We start from the raw sequence: 18,255 nt of genomic DNA on the forward strand, positions 1-18,255 counted from the left end.
GGGCATTTTCAGTGGGATACAAAGTTGAAGTCCAGTATGTGTATTGGATTTTCATTTCCATAGGAGTGGTGCGACTGGACACCACCTCTAGAGATCTCCGACATAAATTCGATAAGTCTAAAATGAGTACCAATATTTCCTACCGAGCAGCCCAACTATGAAAGGCCTGACAAAGGAATGGGGCCTTACATTCACCAGAAGATAGACATGCAAGGACCAACCTTATATGCTTATCTACTGATGAAAGTAAGGCCCCCATTTCCTCTGTATTCCTTTCATAGTTGTAGTGTTCTGTAGGAAACTCAATTGTTTAAGTCCCTGTCAGTACAATTTGACGAAGATCTAGCAGCTATGTCCCCCAGTATCTGTCACTATTCCCCAGAATTACCTCCACATCTCTTCATGTGTTGAGAGAACAGACCATGCGAGGGCATGAGCAAATGTCAATTTTAAACAGTTGATCGCATTTTTGATCTTGCTGGTCTTTTTATTAATGTAAGTCCTTCCTCATACTTTGTTCTCTGTTTAACAGCTCTCGAGGAGGCCCATATTCTCAAATAGCTGTTCATAATGTTTGTACTTCCCCTGGTGGTCTTGAATCCAGATGCACCTTGCCTTTTGGAAGGTGTTTTCCTTAAAAGGGCCTTTAGCCACTTTGTAATTTCTCTGAATCGTTTCTGCTTCCAGAAACCAGTTGCTGTATTTCCTTAGGTCTTATTAAGAAGAACTCGCATTCCAGACTCTCGGGGCTCATGCACACAGCAAGCGATGGGTCACACTATTAGACAGCCCAGCATTGTCCATTAGTAATATATCACTGGCTGTACGTATCCCTATGGGATAGTACTGAAGCACCAAGAATAGCTCCCCTGACACTAAAACAAGTAGGGGAGTCGCTAAGCACACATTGATATCCATTTGCAAAACCTGACCGGATGTCAAGTATTTCTTTTTCAAGTGCATTCTCTAGAAATGCTTCATAAGTTTGTGAATATTGCAGAGGAGAGGTAAGAGACAATTTACCATATTCATACTGGCCTGTTAGGTTGCACTAACCTTATGCTCTTTTCTGTGTCTCAACAGCCCCTTCCTCCCCCACCAGAGACCATATGCAAAGGGAGGATATGAGAGACAGTGGTAGAAGATGGGGACATGGCAATGATACAAGGAAAGAAATAGAGACACAGGACTCCACTGTTCTGCTCCGTTGCTATAGCTGGTCAGTGGGATTTGCTGGATGTAGTGGATCTCGGCATGACAAAAAGATCTGCAGTAGGGGTTGGCGGTAAACTCCGCTGCTCTGGTGGAGTTTGTGGAGTTTTGGCAACTCTTTTCTCTGCTTGGAGTGTGGAGTGCAGCAAGAACTCCACCAATCACTGCAGTGCAGAGTGTTTTTCCTGCGTGGCTCACCAATGTAAAGTTGGTGAGCTTGAGCAAGAAAAAACAAGTGCTAGACCTCCTCCCAGTGAGATTTCTCAGGGCGGGCAGTCACAGCAGATTACTATCACTCACACTGAGACAGTTGCCTCTCGTGTTGTGAAAAATGCAGCTCGAATACTCGAGCTGCAGAAAGATGTAGCATCCTCTGGCGCGCTACATGGTGCTGTTCGTGCGGATTTTACAGCCTAGGACCATTACCTAGCACTGAAAATCAGCACAAGTAGCATAATGGACTGTCATTGCACCACTTGTGGTGCTTGCAGCATTTGTAAGTAAGTCTACGGAATTCCGTGAAGTAAAACTCTGCAAGTTCCACCCCCCCCTAATCTTAAGTAACTTGTCAGGAACTGAGAAAAACTTTGATATGAAATTGATATACCTTAGCACTATCTCTTTCTAGCTAGCTCTCTGTACTATGATATGAAACTGTTAATGCCTGAAAACTCAGACTTCCTCACTACGCACTCTCTTATGGTAGATGAGTAGCTGTTTCCACTTGGCTTCTGTGGAATTCATACATGACAATCATATATACATATGCAATAAGTCACTCTAAGAATGCTTTCTAGTGCTTAATTTGTAAATTATTAAGTGCCAGAGACCTTCTCCACTGCAACTTGCACCACCCATTCCCCCAACCAGCGCTAGTACCAATGCAACAAACCATCACAATCCTACAGGTGTGACAATTTGGACTAATCCAGGCACCCAAGCCTAACATAAACTGCATTAATAAGTTAGACAAACAGCACCTCTGTGTGGTGGACTGCCATAAGCAATGGTGTACAGAAGTTCTGGTGCCTAGCACTGGCAAACACCAACTCAAATTAAGCACTTATGCTTCCTATTTCTTAATAGGGCAACCTTACTAGAATATACAATGCCAGATTCACAAATTCAAAAGAATTAGTTCAAAGTTTGTTTTCAAAGAAGTCTTTATTCGATTATTACATCATAAAAGACATGCATCACAATTTACAATAGCTAAAATACATGTGTTGTTGTTAAAATAATATAGGTAGTGTTAAAACAATCTAAGACCATATTAAATCGTTTATACAAAACTTCATTTGAAAATTGTTTTAAAAGGTTACAAATAAATCCTTAATTAGATAGCCATAGTAGTTCGGGCACAATAGGTGGATACACATTTACACACAGTCGATGGAGAGCCTATGGTTTTAGGCTAAAACCTAAGTCGAGTTGATGAACCTCGCTCTTAAGATCCAAGCCCAGCCCAAGTATTTCGCTACACCAGTTACGAACACGGGCGACAGATCTGTCTTTAGTATCCTACTAGCATTTGCTGCAGAACGTGTTCCCAAGCTTCTACAAACTGGGCTTAGCCACTTTAATCTAGGGGCAATATACAGCGGGCAGACAAAAAGAAAGTGATTTACACTTTCGCCCTGTCCTGAGCACCTGGGACAGTGCCCAGACCCACCCTTGCCCCACGTTTTGGTAAACTCCCTTAATGGCAAAGAACCGCATCTATATTGGTGAAATAATTTGCGGTCCAGGGGCTTGGTTATTGCATCCCAGTATTTTTCAAAGCAGGGGACATCCTTCATAACAACAAATGTACCAGTGAGGTTACTAACAGTCAATCCCGAATGTCTATTATCTACTACCCAGTCCCAATATTGTAACTTCAAATCCTTTTTGGAGGGGAAGGTTGCAGTATCGGGGTTTAACCATAGTTCACCTTGCCCCAAAGCACACAAGGTAGTTCTTAAGTCTTTAAACCAACCTATGTTAGAGGAGCCAGGAAGATCCCTAACCTCAATGCATGCTCTTGCATAGAGCTGAAGTTCGGGCGTTGTCCAGAGGCGGCGCCAGAATGCTAATGGTCGCAATCTGGCTAGGTCCTCCACAGGCTGACACCCAAGATCGTACAGGAGTGGGATCCGCGGTGTTGACTGTGGGAGACCAATAGCCACCCTAAATAATTTATTTTGAGCAGCCTTCAGGGTATCAAGGTTACTGTAGCCCCAGAGCTCCGCCCCATACAGGACAGAGGGTAGAACTTTCGTTCCATAAATCTTCATTAATGGGGACATAGGCCGGGAAAGGAGCTTTTATGTTCTTTGAGCAGGGCTCCTCCTATCTGCGCATGCTTTAGTGCCAATAGGTCAACCTGTTGAGACCAACTAAGGGTCTCGCTAAACGTAACTCCAAGGTAGGTAAACAGTTTAGTCTGTTCCAGGGATGTGCCCCCCATGGTAACCCTAGCTGTGATCGGGGAGTGACCTCTAAGTCCCATGAATTTAGTTTTTTGACACATTCACCTCAAGCTCATGCTCGCAGCAGAACAGTTCAAACCTTGTTAGGGCCTGTTGAAGACCCTGTCTGGTCTTAGAAATTAAAAGGGTGTCGTCTGCGAACATGAGCAACGGGATTTTCATTCCAGCCAGGGACGGGGCATCAGTGGGGTGATTAGCAAAATAATTGGTAACCCCATTTATATATAAAGAAAACATGGTAGGAGCTAAAACACACCCTTGCCTTACACTTTTAGCGACTGGAAATCTATCCGTTACCTCCCCTGGTTTGCCCCAACGTACTTGGGCGAAAGTTTGGGCGTGTAGATTCACCAAGAGGCGTACAAGAGGAGCTGGCATACCCAGCTTCACTAAACAGTCCCACAGCTTTGCCCTTGGGACAAGGTCAAATGCAGACCTTAAGTCCACAAAGGCTGCATAAAGAATACCTTTACCTAGGATGACAGTCTTCCAATAAAGAAGAATGAACCGAAAAGCCTGGTCTAAGGTGCTCACATGTGACCGAAAGCCAGCCTGGAGTGGTGTAAGAATGTTGAACTCGCTAATCCAGTCCTGAATCCTGCCAAGAACAAGGCGGGCTGAGATTTTTTGTACCGCATCTATAAGGCTAATCGGCCGGTAGTTGGAAGGAACCGATCGATCGCCTTTCTTGTAGATTGGCAGGATTTCTGCCCCAAACCAGGACTCGGGGACCTTAGCACCAGAGGCTAGAGCATTAGCCAGATGGACTATGTAGGGGACCCAGAGATCCTGATCCTGCTGAAATAAATCAGCTGGAATGCAATCCGGGCCTGGAGCCTTGCCCCTCGGAATAGATTGCAAGATATGTCTAACTTCACAACTCGTGAACTTGAGAGGAACAACCAGGGCAAGACAGGGAATGTCGACCTGGGCACTACTATAGTTCCTAAATTGTTCCTCAAAATAGCTTACCCACTGATGTTGGCCAACCGAAGCAGGGCTTGGGCGATCTTCCTGGGATTTACCCCATTTTAATAAGTGCCAGAACTGTCGCATATTCCGAAAGCTGCATGCTTCGGTTAATGATAACCACAGTTCCTCATCCCAGTTGGACTTGGCTTTGTGCTTAGCATCTTTAAATGCCTTCCTACAAATCCTGATTTGGCTAAGATTCTTTTGCTTTATTGCTTTGAATAGATCCCCGTGGGACCGACGACACTCCTCGTCAAACCAGGTTATAGTTTTCAGTTTCCCCCTCCTACCCTGCTTGGAGATAGACTTCACAAACAGCTTTTTCAACTCCAAGAATAGACTAGTGTGAATATTAGTGATTATTGCCTTGATATCATCCTGTGACCCACAACTAGATATTTCTTCCAGAGAGTTAGATACCAGAGATCTAATCTCCTTACGTGCCTCTACGTTAACAGAGACTTTTGGCCTTTTGTTTTCATTAACATTACTTTCAGGATACTACTCTGGATTTCTGATATCCATCAAAACAATCCTTTAGGAATCAATAGGTCTTGACAAGAGAAATCTGAGATCCATTTACAGAGGCCCTGGCTGCAGCAACATTGTAGAACGATTTCCTGTCAGTGGATGTTGTCAACTACAAGGGAAGTGATACTCAATAGTCCAAAATTGCTGCTGTCTCTCAGTAGTCCGTGAACTGCTGGAAATCATAGTTCATTGCCAGCATGTATCATGCAGTATGTCCTCCATGTGTGCCAAACAGAGAAGACACTAAGGGCCCTATTTTGAGTTTGGCGGTCACCGTCCGCTGAGCGATTCCAAACTGGTAGTGTGACCTCCTTCCAGATCAAGAGTTTCCCCTTGATCTGGCGGGCACTCCTGCGGTGGTCTGAGAGCGGCAGTCTGTCAAGATCATTAAAGAGCTTAACATGCAGACGGCTGCCCTCAGAGTGCCGCCTGCACCTTCTTGCACGTTGTGATTTACATGCCACAAAGTGCAGAAACTGTGGGTGCATATTGACAGAGAGGCACTACATACCTCTCTCTACATTTGTTGCCTTAACGCCACCCTTTTCATGTTGGTCGGAACGCCATGAAAAGGGTAGAGTTAAGGCAATTCCAAATATGCTCGCAGGTGCCTTTTCGGCACCACCATCATATTGTGCCTCGGCCTGCTACAAGATTGCCGCAGGATCCTAGATCCCCAGTGGTCGCAGTGGTTGATTGGCGGTCTGACTCCCACACTTAAACTACTGCAGGTGGGCCCGCAGTGTGGCACTGGTCAGACCGCCACTACAAGTTCCACGGTTCCATAGACCACCGAACTCGAAATAAGACCCTAAATGATGACTGCCAGCCTTTCCTTCACTGAAGGGAACATAATGTGATCGGATTATGTGCCCTATTGAGACTTGGGCAGAGCCACCTCTTCCAGCTAGCCATATTTCCCTATACTGCTGTGACACACTATCACCATGAGGAATAAAGAAAAGTGATGGGTGGAATGCTTGAATTCATCTTAGTCTCAGGAAATTACTCAGGCCGCGTACCAGTCCATGTTTTTTTTGGCCCACCATGGCACCTCAGACAGCACCAGCGCATGTGCAAATTAGCCTTGGTCCTGCACCATTAGGAACAGTCGAGCCTATTTTGCCAGGCTAGGTCCCCTCTAAACCATAACATAAGCAACCAGTGATTGGTTTACTTTTATTTGGGCTTTGATAGTGGGGCGCAGCCTGGTTCCAGTGGTAGAGTAAAACATAAGACCTGTGTCTGAGCATACCCAATTTGCAGCTTCGGGCCCACATAAAAAAAAATATAGTGATTGAAAGCGGGCAGCAGCGAAGGGGAGTAAATACAAAGTATGCAGAGAGGAGTAAATCAAAAGTGTGCTGGAATATTAAAGGCGAAACACCAAGGAAACACATGGAGTGCTTAAAGCTATAGGAAAGAGGCACTGGTATCGCCCATAGGTCTGGGCTATTTTGTATGTCTATGTTATTTGTTATAATGACTGTAAGTGGTGCTTTGTGTATGTAGCAGCGATGGTGTGTTGCCGTTGATGTGTGAGTGGCATTGCCGGTATGTGTGGTATTGATCTTGTGTGCGGCTGTGGAGCTTTCTATTTGTGTGTATGCGTTTGGCAGTGTTTGTGTATGAGGGTGTGAATGTGTGTCTGAGTTGCTGTGTGCAAGTGGGGTTATTTGATGTGTAAATCACAATTGAAGGTTCCAACATTATGATTACATTGCATTATAATTGCATTTGTGCATTGCTTACTATCTTTTATGAAGCGTTGAAGCGCTTATTCCCTCCTACACTTCTTCTCACTGCAATAATTTATTAAAAATTAAAGTGTAACGTGCTGTGACAAATGACAGGAATGGGATGTCTTGAGACATGCACACCCTGCCACAACATTTTTTTAACATTTATTTTAACTTAATATAAACATCTGCTTGTACCTTTGATTTCTGGTGTGCACCTCTCCACTTCAGAGGAGTTCTCTACCTTTCTGACCGGTGTGTTGTGCCTGCTGCTGTCCCTTCATTAAATCCGAGGGAAAATAAGATGTCAGAAGAATACTGGTACTGGCACTGGCCAACAAACTGTGAGAACTGTGTGTGAAGCGAGTTACACTGAACCACGTCGACCATGATGCATAAGGTAATTCAGCTGTGACGTGTCAGCAGGGTGCTCCAAATCCCTTTGACAGCTTCTAAGGAATCCTTCAAGCCCCAGGGAGATGCTAGAGTAAAAAAACTGTCATCTGGTTCTAGGTGAGCCATCATTCCTGCTTCCCAGCAATGAGTAGCAAAGGCATATACATGGACTTTCAATTGAGGAAAAATGTGTAGTTCGCAGTAAAGCTCAGCATGAAGAAATCTAACCTGAAAAGACTGGCTTTTGTCTCCAAAACATATGGTTACACTATAACGATCATTCATTGCAAAGTACACTAAAACCTCAAACCTGGTGTGATTACTTAACAAGTGCGCGTATGTTTCTGCTGATATGCTGCACGTAAAACACATGATGTTTGCTGCAGGTAAAACGAGACAGACTTTCAAATACAAAAACAAGTATTGATTGAACAGAATGGCCACACAGTGCATATGGAGTAAGAACCCGTTCTTTCCTCTATGAAGATTAACCTGGCTTACAAATATTCATATTGTGAGTTTTTACCCGGAACACCCCTCTAAACTACATCATCCGACCACAACTTGGCACGACATGTGGTCCGAAACGGGTAACACTCACTTTTCCTGTTCAGTTATGGCTGAGTAATAGTTGTCCTTCAGGAACATCATATTGACTCACAGATCTTCATGTTGTTTAGCAAACTGACCACCTCTCAACACAATGGTCATGAATGTTTAACGTAAGTCAAGCAACTTTTCCATCAAAGCATCAGCCAACTGTGCCATCCTCGAACCAATACATTTCTAAACAGTTATAAATAAATAAGTAACCATCTTTTCTTTCTTTCAAGAAAACACCTTGGTTCACAAACATCTGTACTGGTGTTAATAAATGGAGTACCCTTCGACATTACCCAAGCTCAGCCTAACCTCAGCCACATTTGGCAAGACGTAACACCAAATGGGACACCATAACGTCAGTGCTTTCCTATGTAGTATAGTCCGAAAAGGTAACTATTCTGTTCCTACAGGATTTTTTTTCAAATACACCACATCCCCCTACCTACATGGTGCAGGAGGAATGAGGATACATCATTGGCCTAGCACCTTTTACCCCAAAGCACGGGCCAACTGTGCGTCCTTCAAGCAGATGTTATTCATACAGAGTTATAGACACAGATGTAACCTTTTCTTTTATGAAGATAAGCTTGGCTCACAAATATTCATATTTGCATTAATAAAACGAGCAGCCCTTTACGCTACTAAATGTTACATTTCCTGAGGTTAGCAAAATTTGATCAAACAGGAGGCACCTAAAGGGCGAAGGTCACTTAAAAATCTGTAATTATGTCTGAACGAATAACTTCCCCTCTACAATATTGATATGCAAACTGATTCCCAAAATCATGGCTGGGAAGCATTGTGGTTCCTATTCTAAACAAGCATTTGCAATGCAATAGGTCTCGCATTAATTAAGTTTGAGCTATTGGCATTGCGAAATATTGCAACACCAATTGCAACAAAAGTCTATAAATTGTAAGCCCAAAAAATTTTTATTTATTTTTGTAGCAATGGTGGCGTGCTGCACTTTAGATGAATATGTTTAAAATTAAAGTGCGCCATACTGTGATTGCTACAATAGTTAATTGTGGATGCATTAACAATTGATGTGTGCACTGATGGCTGTTGGTGTGTGCCTGTAGAAATTGTGCACTGATGGCTGGTGGTGTGTGTGCCTGGTGGAAGTGTGCACTGCCGGCTGGTGGTGTGTGTGCCTGGTGGAAGCGTTCACTGACGGCTGGTGGTGTGTGTGCCTGGTGAAAGCGTGTACTGACGCATGGTGGTGTTTGTGCCCGGTGAAATCGTGCACTGACGACTTATGGTGTCTGTGCCTGGTGAAAGTGTGCACTGACGGCTGGTGGTGTGTGCTTGGTGAAAGCGTGCACTGGCGGCTGTTGGTGTTTGTGCCCTGACAGCGTGCACTGACGGCTGGTGGTGTTTGTGCCCGGTGAAAGCGTGCACTGATGACTTATGGTGTCTGTGCCTGTTGAAAGTGTGCACTGACGACCGGTGGTGTGTATACCTGATAAAAGCGTGTACTGATGGCTAGTGGTGTGTGTGTGCCTGTTGAAAGTGTGCACTGATGGCTGGTGGTGTGGGTGCATGGTGGAAAAGCGTGCACTGACATGTTTAAAAGTAAAGTGTGCCATACTGCGATTGCTACAATAGTTAATTGTGGATGCGTTAACAATTGAGGCGTGCACTGATGGCTGGTGGTGTGTGTGCCTGTAGAAAATGTGCACTGATGGCTGGTGGTGTGTGTGCCTGGTGGAAGTGTGCACTGCAGGCTGGTGGCGTGTGTGCCTGGCGGAAGTATGCACTGACGACTGGTGGCGTGTGTGCCTGGTGAAAGCGTGCACGGACGGCTGATGGTGTGTGCCTGGTGAAAGTGTGCACTGACGGTTGGTGGTGTGTGTGTGTGCCTGGTGAAAGCGTACACTGACGTCTGGTGGTGTGTGTGTGTAGTGGAAGCGTGCACTGATCGCTGGTGGTGTTTGTGCACGGTGAAAGTGTGCACTGAAGGCTGGTGGTGTGTGTGTCTGGAAGCGTGCACTGAAGGCTGGTGGTGTGTGTGTGTCTGGAAGTGTGCACTGAAGGCTGATAGTGTGTGTGTCTGGAAGCGTGCACTGAAGGCTGGTGGTGTGTGTGTCTGGAAGCGTGCACTGAAGGCTGGTGGTGTGTTTGCCTGGTGGAAAAGTGTGCACTGACATTTGTTGGTAGGCGGATATGTAGACATAAACGATAGCCAGTTGAGTCTCGAGGTAGCAGGGATAGTAGGGACCCTCCCTGCCGCCTGCACTAGCTAAACAAGATGTGGAGCGCAGTCCATCGACCTAAGAAGGATCAAGTGCTCAATTAGCCCCTACAGCATTGCAAACCCTGAGCTTTACGTTGCATGCTGAGCTCTGCAGTATGTACATTAACCTAGTGGTTTGCAATATTGGATTCAGAAGGTTTTAAGTCAGAGTGAAACGGTCTTTCAGTCTTTATGAGACCGCACCCGTCACGCAAACTCTTTCTCTGATGTCAGCAGCAGGCACTGATAACGGTGATGAAAAATAGTATTTCCCGTTACTTGATTTATCTCCGAACTGCCCCCAATACCCCACATTCTCCCTGCAAACAATTTAGTTAATTTATGTCGCCGCTCCCCTTTGACTTCAGAGACAAAACAAGCACGGCAAAGCCACTAGATAGGGCTTCCGCAAGCTGGAATTATAGGGTAAATATTTTTCATTTCTGTTGCAATCATAGGCCATAAAAATAAAAAGGACAAAAAAAGACTCATGCCACCACATAAATGTTACGGCTGTATATTATCAAATAAAAATCAATTGAAAAAAATATAGCCATTATATAGAATGTTAATCGAACAGTTCATTGCTTCCAGACAGACATATGTACTGATGAACAGGTATAGAAACCCTTTTTGGTTTTAATGAAAATCACTGTAAAATATGCTTTCTACCGGCACAAATAAAAAGGTTCTATTGGCAGTGAATTATAGTAACTTAAAGCCATACAGTAAACCAACAAGAACGTCCAAGAAAAAAAATACATAAGACTCGTAAAAAAGTGTAACCAAAATTACGAGTTAGCCTACCAGCTCTGGCACATAGGCAGCTTGTGGATGTGTATTTGTCATCAGGCAAAACTGTCAGTCAGAGCATAACAAAGCTGATGGCTTAAGTGGGCAGACCCACTGTATGCTCTGGTGGGGGAGGTGGGAGACGCAAAATGTGAATGACAGCTGAATATAAATATGACTAAAGGGCTGACCCAAAGTCCTATGCAAATATAGATTTATGCACGTTTATTTGTGAATTTGTTTGGGCTCCTTGAGGCCGTCAAAACCGGTAGATGCTGCCTGTAAGCCAGACTTAAAAAGCAACAGAGCCAGGGCCGGACTGGCTATCGGGCAGTTGTGTGTGCTGCCGTGCTAGGGGCTAATTTCGTTGATGGGGACCTGCGTGTGCAAAACTAAATTCGTTTTGCTTTTTTTATTTCAAATCGCACGCAGGTCCCCATCAACGAAATAAGCCTCCACCACAGAGAAATTAGCCCCTAGCTCGGCAGCACACACAACTGCCCGGTAGCCAGTCCGGCCCTGAACAGAGCCATTCATTGAGATACTGTATTTTGTTATGGGAAAACTGATTGTGGGCACAACCTGGTGGTCATGTGGTTTGAAGGCTGGTGTAGTGCCGATATTATTTTAATGTTAATTGTGCTAACACTTTCAATACAAACGTACTATTTGTAAAAGTAACACCTCTAATTGGACACTAGCCTTCACTGTTTGTTACAGACGCGAGTTAAACTGCAATTGCCATCAACCTTCACATCATCTTCTACAAGTCTTGAATGCCCAGTCACATCGGTCGGCAGAATCGTCAAGTCTAAGGGGCCTCTTCCCTCCATGGCAGTCGTTTCTTACAGAATCATAGATCAGTAGGAATAATGTGCATGGTACAAGGCACCACTTCATGACGCACATACGTTCTGTCTGGAGAGGGTCGCCCATGGGGATCCATGAGGAAGCCATTCTGGCGCCTTTACAGCTCGTTAAAAACATCCAACGCAGTCTGACACCTGGGAATATTTCAAACGATGAAGAACCTGCTGGAAGTATACATTAGAATTATAGTTTCGAGTAACCGCCTTTTAGTGTCCTGTGCTGTGTGACACACAGAATATTTCCCTATTCAGTAGCGCCCCACAATTCGACTAGCATACTTACGGAAAATTAAGTTAGAAAAAGACATCCTTGCTGCATATACGCAAAGAAGTAAAATGTAGAGTTCTACAATGTAAAGTATACTGTAGAAGCTGTAGCTATCAATTATATAAGGAAAGTCAACAAAGCGAGCCCAACAACAAAATTGAGCTGCGCAGGCCTGCATGTGTGGAGGTGTCACTGCTTGTCTGCGTGTGTGTGTGTGTGCGTGTGTCTGTGTACGTGTGTCTGTGTGTACCTGTCTGTTTGAGTGTGCGCGTCCATATCCATTGTGTGTGTGTGAACAGCCTGCCGGAATAGGAGCGCGTGTTCACGCGCGCGACCTGATCCGATTCCGGCAGGCTGCGTGCGCGTGCCAGTCTCTTGTCTCCAAGTCTTGTTAGTCCTTGAAAGCTGAAACGATCGCAATAGACTCGCTTTGCGACAGCAGGGCTTTGCCCTGCAATCGCAGGCGCGAGACCTAAAAAGGCTCCAGAACAGACCCAGAGTATTATCGGCAAATAGCCCTACTCGAGGCAACAGGAAAGATCTTTGCAGCGTGTGTCTTGGACCACCTTAAAGACGTAGCCTTTTCCAGTGGAGTAATTCCTATGTCCCAGGCAGGATTTCGCCCGAAACACTCACTAATGGACAATATTGCAATTCTACAAACGATACTTTACAATTATGTTGTGTCAAAATTACAAATTGTATATTGTGCTTTTATTGATTTTACTACAGCTTTTGATAGGGTAGCCAGGCCTACACTCTGGAAGAAATTGGCGAGGATGGTAATCCCTCAATACCTACCTACAATAATTGTATCCCTCCATACAGAAACATGGTGCAGAGTTCAAATGTTTTAACTAGACCAATTCCCACGTTAAACGGTCTCAAACAAGGTTGTCTCCTTGCTCCCTTGTTATTCTCCCTTTACTTACGTGCCTTACCAGAGCACTTTATTCAAGTAAAAATAATTCCACCAAAACTAGTATTAAGTGACATACACACTTTAATGTATGCTGACGACATCGTGATTTTAGATCTCACACCGATAAGACTCCAAAGAAACCTAAATGCATTAAGTGGTTATGTAGATTACAATTTCTTAACCCCAAATATTTCAAAAACTAAAATGTTACCCTTTAGGGGAACAATGCGACTATGACCTTTTAATTTTACATTGGGGGGAAAACCACTAGAATCTGTCAAAGAAAATACTTATCTAAGTCGGATTTTCTCCCAAAATCTACAAAATGTCTCCCATTTACATCACATAGGTCGAAAGGCAGACTCCCATGTAGGAGCAATGCTGAAGCTATACTACTCTTCAGGAAATAGACATTTCCAACCACTGTTGAAGGTCTATTGTATGAAAATCTCGCCATCTTAATGTATATTCTAGAGTATATACATGTAAAAACCTAGAAACCTGTCATATCAAGAGAAGGCAATTTCCTATGGAAACTGATAACAGCAAATCAAGCTGTCCCGGCCCAAGCATAACTCTCCTTATCCAGCATATATGCAAGGGCTATCTCGAATATATTAAGATGGGCTTTTTTTTTTTTTTTGCAGAGTTTTATATAGCGCGAACTAGACCCGAACCGAATCAGGTATCAGAGTGCTTTACATATTTTCTAGTTACGTTACATGAGGACACACTTTCATTTTAGGCACGGGGAGATTAAGTGATTTGCCCAGAATCACATGAGGTTTTGGCGTTGTTACCGAGACTCGAACCCAGATCCCCAGGTCCGAGGTCGAGCGCCCTAGCCGTTATCTTTTACACGCTGACCCAGGCTCCTTAAGGCACATTTCAAAATTGGAAACATTTAGAGAAAAGTCTTCACGATACACTTTCAATAAGAATCCTAATATAGCTTTTAGTCACTCTCACTACACAGTAGCACTTTTACAAACTTGTACACCAGCACTTTTGACTCTTTTTAAAGAACATGGTTCCAAGATTAAGCTTCGATCTGGATGTAACATTGCCTACAATTTAAACACTATAGGAATATACAAAAACTATAGACTATAAATCCCTACAGAAATATACATACTTCCCATTAGATCATACGGTCCGGTGTTGTATTCTCCTACAGAGGCTGGACATCCTCCCTTTGAAAGTGTATAAAGCAAAGTAGAACAATTCTGAAAATACAACTGGGGTCTGTGATTTGTATAAGGGAGGAATACAAGCTCTAACTCACGTTCTAGCTGTTTGTCCTAACCCAACCCTAGTAGTAGCCCGGAGGAGGTATTTAAGGCCTATGAGTATCAGATACAATGCTCTTTCTATATACAAAGCCTAATTAAGCTCTGTAAATCACCACTGGATGAACCCGCTTGTTATCAATTGTATACATTTTTAAAGAGTTTTCTAAAGCTGTTTTAAATGCCAGGATGATAAGGGTTAAAAATTATAAATATTGGGGGAGGAGCCAAGATGGCGACCGAGATGGCTGCGTAAACGCTCGGCTCCGTGAGCCTTCTCACCCCGCACATACATCCTGGCAAATATCCTGAGCCGCAACGACATATTTAAGTAGGCGAAGAACAACTTTCACTTACCGTTTGCTCCCGAAGCTTCTACGTGCGGCAGACCCGTTGAAATGCCCCCGACTGTTTTGCGGCCTTCACGGAGCTGGGACCGGGGTCTCGAGTGAGGAGAGTGGCCGGCCGCGACTGCGTCAACAGCGGCCTCTGGTGATGGTGAGGAGTCGGCCGGTGGGAACCGAAGACTTGATGGCCGATGGCGACAGTGCCAACCCAGTCCATCTAGCGGAGAGCCTTGTGGGCAGTGCGATACAGCAGGGTCGAGGGGTGTGCACGACACTTGGCCCCCCATTCCGGTGTTGTGTCCGGGCATATTAACGACCTTTCCCGGTGTCGGTGGGCGGCTCCCAGGGAGAGGCGGAGATTTTGTTTAGCCCTTTGGTGACCCTCCGCTGAGAAACCTGCCTTGACTTTCGGGATCCCCGTAGTGAATCCTGTTCCTCCCTGGTGTGGGGCCCGGTCCCGAGGTGAGGTGGAGAAGGACGGTGCCGGATCAGCTAAGATGGCGGATAGCACCCACTTACGCACACCTCATCCGGGCAGAGAAGCCGCTGTGTGTGAGAGTCCTGGGGTCTGGCGACATGAGGAAGAGCCCACGTTTAGAGATGTCCTGGCTGCGTTAACAACCCTGCAAATGACCCTGATCCGGGACGCCCGGGATCTGGGAAGAAGGATGGCCGCCATTGTTGTCCCACCGCTCCACATCGGCTTGGTTCGATCTCCAGGAAGTGCCGATGTGCCCGCTTCTGCGTCAGTGATGAATGCTCCAGCTGCGCCTCCGTTTGTGGAGAAGCCGATAGACCCGGTCCATGATGCCGCTTTGGATAGATCTGTAGTGTATGTGAGTGACTCGTCGGGGCCCTTATCTGTTTGGCGGCTGAGGAAACAACATCGATCTATGGATTGGGCTGCCCCGGCGGCATTTCAACGCTTCCCGGATTGTGTGACTCTCTCTTCCTGGATGGTGAGATTGTGCGCGGACTGGAGGATGTTTCCGGTGTCGATACTGACACAGACGGATTTCAGCCATACATATTCGGCTGGGTTTTTGGGGCTACAGCCCCATGGAGGGACGACACTGCCCGGTCCGCCCGGAACGATTGGACCCTCCACACTGCTCTGTATGCCGATTGCCAAATGGACATATGTTGGTTCTATTGATAGAAAAGGTCAGGGGTGAGACCATCTAGGACATAGTGGAACTCATTGTTGGCTAACGGTGTTGAGGGGGACACTCCATGGAGATGTTATTGCTGCGCTATTGATGTTTATTGTTTATTGTGGCTGTTCTGATCCTGTTTTTAGGATGTTTACTGTGCGCGGTGGGTGAGGGGGGGGTCGGGTGGCTGGATCGATGGCCCTTCTCCATATTTTTTCTTCTTTTTCTTTTTCTCTTCCTCTATATTTCGGGTCTCTCATTTAGGGCGATAGGCACGCTACTGGGGGGGGGGGGGGTAGGCCGTAGCCTTCTGCAGGGGTGCAGGGTGGGGGGTAGGGGGATGGGGTTTGTTAATTTGTTCCTTCTTTGTCTCTATGGCCCTTTGTCCTTCTTCCTTTTTGATGTCGCTGTTTTTCATGTTTCCTACAGTCTGTTTCGTTTTGAGGGGTGGGGCGTAGTCCGCCACGAAGCGTATGTGTTTTTTACATTTATCCTGCCTCGTATGCCTTGCCCCCATTACTTTATATGTATTCGCACTCTTTGCGGATTCCCGCTTCATGCTTGCTATTGTGGGACCATGTATGACAGTATGGCATTGCTTCTGATATTTTTTTTTTTCTTTACTGTAAAATGAACCTTCTCGAATCCTGGATCTCATGCAGTACGCTGAAATACAAGTTATATCCTGGACACTTATCTTACCCCGAATTTCGGGCTGCTGTATCTTTTTATACTGCTTTGCTGAACTTATGACTTTACTAGCGGCCGGCCGAGATGGTTGTAGGCCCATGCTTGTATTTATTTGAAATGACAATGAAGGTTCTCAAAAAAAAAAAAAAAAAATTATAAATATATAAAGCTGATATTATAAACACTCAGCCGTAGATACAACGTCACAACTTCAAACGATCTATCTAAGCTCTGGAAAACCTATTTGATGACTGTATCTGTTACTAGCCATACAAATATCGAATGAAATTTATTTTTATGCACAAAAAACTATGATGAAATGTTTTAACTTTAGAAATGTTTAAAGCTGACGTTATGGGTATCATTATAAATGTTTTAAAACTATGTCTGTGTATTTGTTGACCTCAGCTGAGGTCTATATCAAATTTAAAAATAAACTGAAACTCATTAAGCTAAGTACGATTAATTGAAGCAGGTGGCACAAAACAGAGCTGCAAATTCAATATATTTCTATGCATCTATGTCCAAATAATTAACCATATTTTTCATATATGAAAATCATTTTGGCTCACAAAACGAAACTATGCCCTTCTGCAAGATCTATGTGGATTCAGCTTGAGTTAAGCAACCTTTCTACAGAACAGTGGCACCCAATCAGCCACCCGTAAGCTGGTGAATCCCTATAGATATGGATTATGAATAAGTAACCATTCCTTCTTTTATGAATATCAACTTGCCTCACAAATATTCATCTAGTTCTTTATAGATGGAAAAGCACTGTACACAATGTATAAGTTATTCACCTAAGCTGAACAATATTTCACATGATAAGTGGCACCAAACCTGTCCTGGCAATGCACAGTAGGGAGGCCAGAGAAGGTTTAAGGACCAGTAAGGTTTTTCTGCCCAAATAACTACATATGACACAAAAGAAACGCTGGGTCTATAGAACTGGAAGAGGATGGTTTCTATTAAACTGCAGAACCATAGGAGTTTCCAAGATAGTCATCGATTACTCAGCTCGCCAGCCAGCCATGTAATGACCAGTCTCTGACATTCCCACAGAGACCTTGACATTTGAGGCTCCAGCTGGCATACTTAAAGGCAAAGCAAATTACAACACATCCCCTTTACAATGAAAAATGATAAAGCAAGAAAAAAAACAACACAAAAGAAACGAAAGGAAACTTACCATAAGGGGAAAACTATGCATACATAACCATGTGACTTAGTGAAGAACATAGTCTTTAAATTTGGCAGGTAATCTTTTACATCTATTTGAGGAGGGTTTACACAAACCATCAGTTCCACAACCAGTGCCTTCAGGAACATCGGCCCCAAAGAAACGCCTGCAATTTTAACAAGTCTTTACATATTCCAAGTACTACCTGTATTGACTGTCACAACATTTTTCTTGTTGGCTGTGATGGTGTAGGGGCCCATAAAGCTTTACTGCTGTGTCTCACCTTCTTTCTTGACTTTAACAGACATTTTAGCATCATACCTCAATTTGTACCTTTGATGATAATCTAGAAGTCTGATCCTCCTTGATTCATCAGAAATGCAACATTTGTTATTAGCAGGTATCCATACAGGATTTAACTTAGAGTTAACCATCCTACCCCTTAAAGCCTCATATGGAGACCTCTGCATGACAACATGGGGAGCAGTTCGATGAGCGCACCAGGTCTCCCTCAAAACACTCTCAAAAGACAGTCTAGGTTCCAATGCCCTCTGTGCACAACTTTTAACCACTCTATTCAT

At 44.4% G+C, this 18,255-nt stretch overlaps 1 protein-coding gene across 1 annotated transcript in view; it reads left to right on the forward strand.

Annotated features, from left to right (window-relative positions):
• LOC144770521 (excitatory amino acid transporter 2-like) overlaps window positions 1–18,255 on the forward strand; it is a 712,365-nt gene that overhangs the window by 335,397 nt on the left and 358,713 nt on the right. The window lies entirely within an intron of this gene.

This window comes from Lissotriton helveticus, chromosome 7 (genome assembly GCF_964261635.1).
Source record: "Lissotriton helveticus chromosome 7, aLisHel1.1, whole genome shotgun sequence".
Taxonomy (NCBI): Eukaryota; Metazoa; Chordata; class Amphibia; order Caudata; family Salamandridae; genus Lissotriton; species Lissotriton helveticus.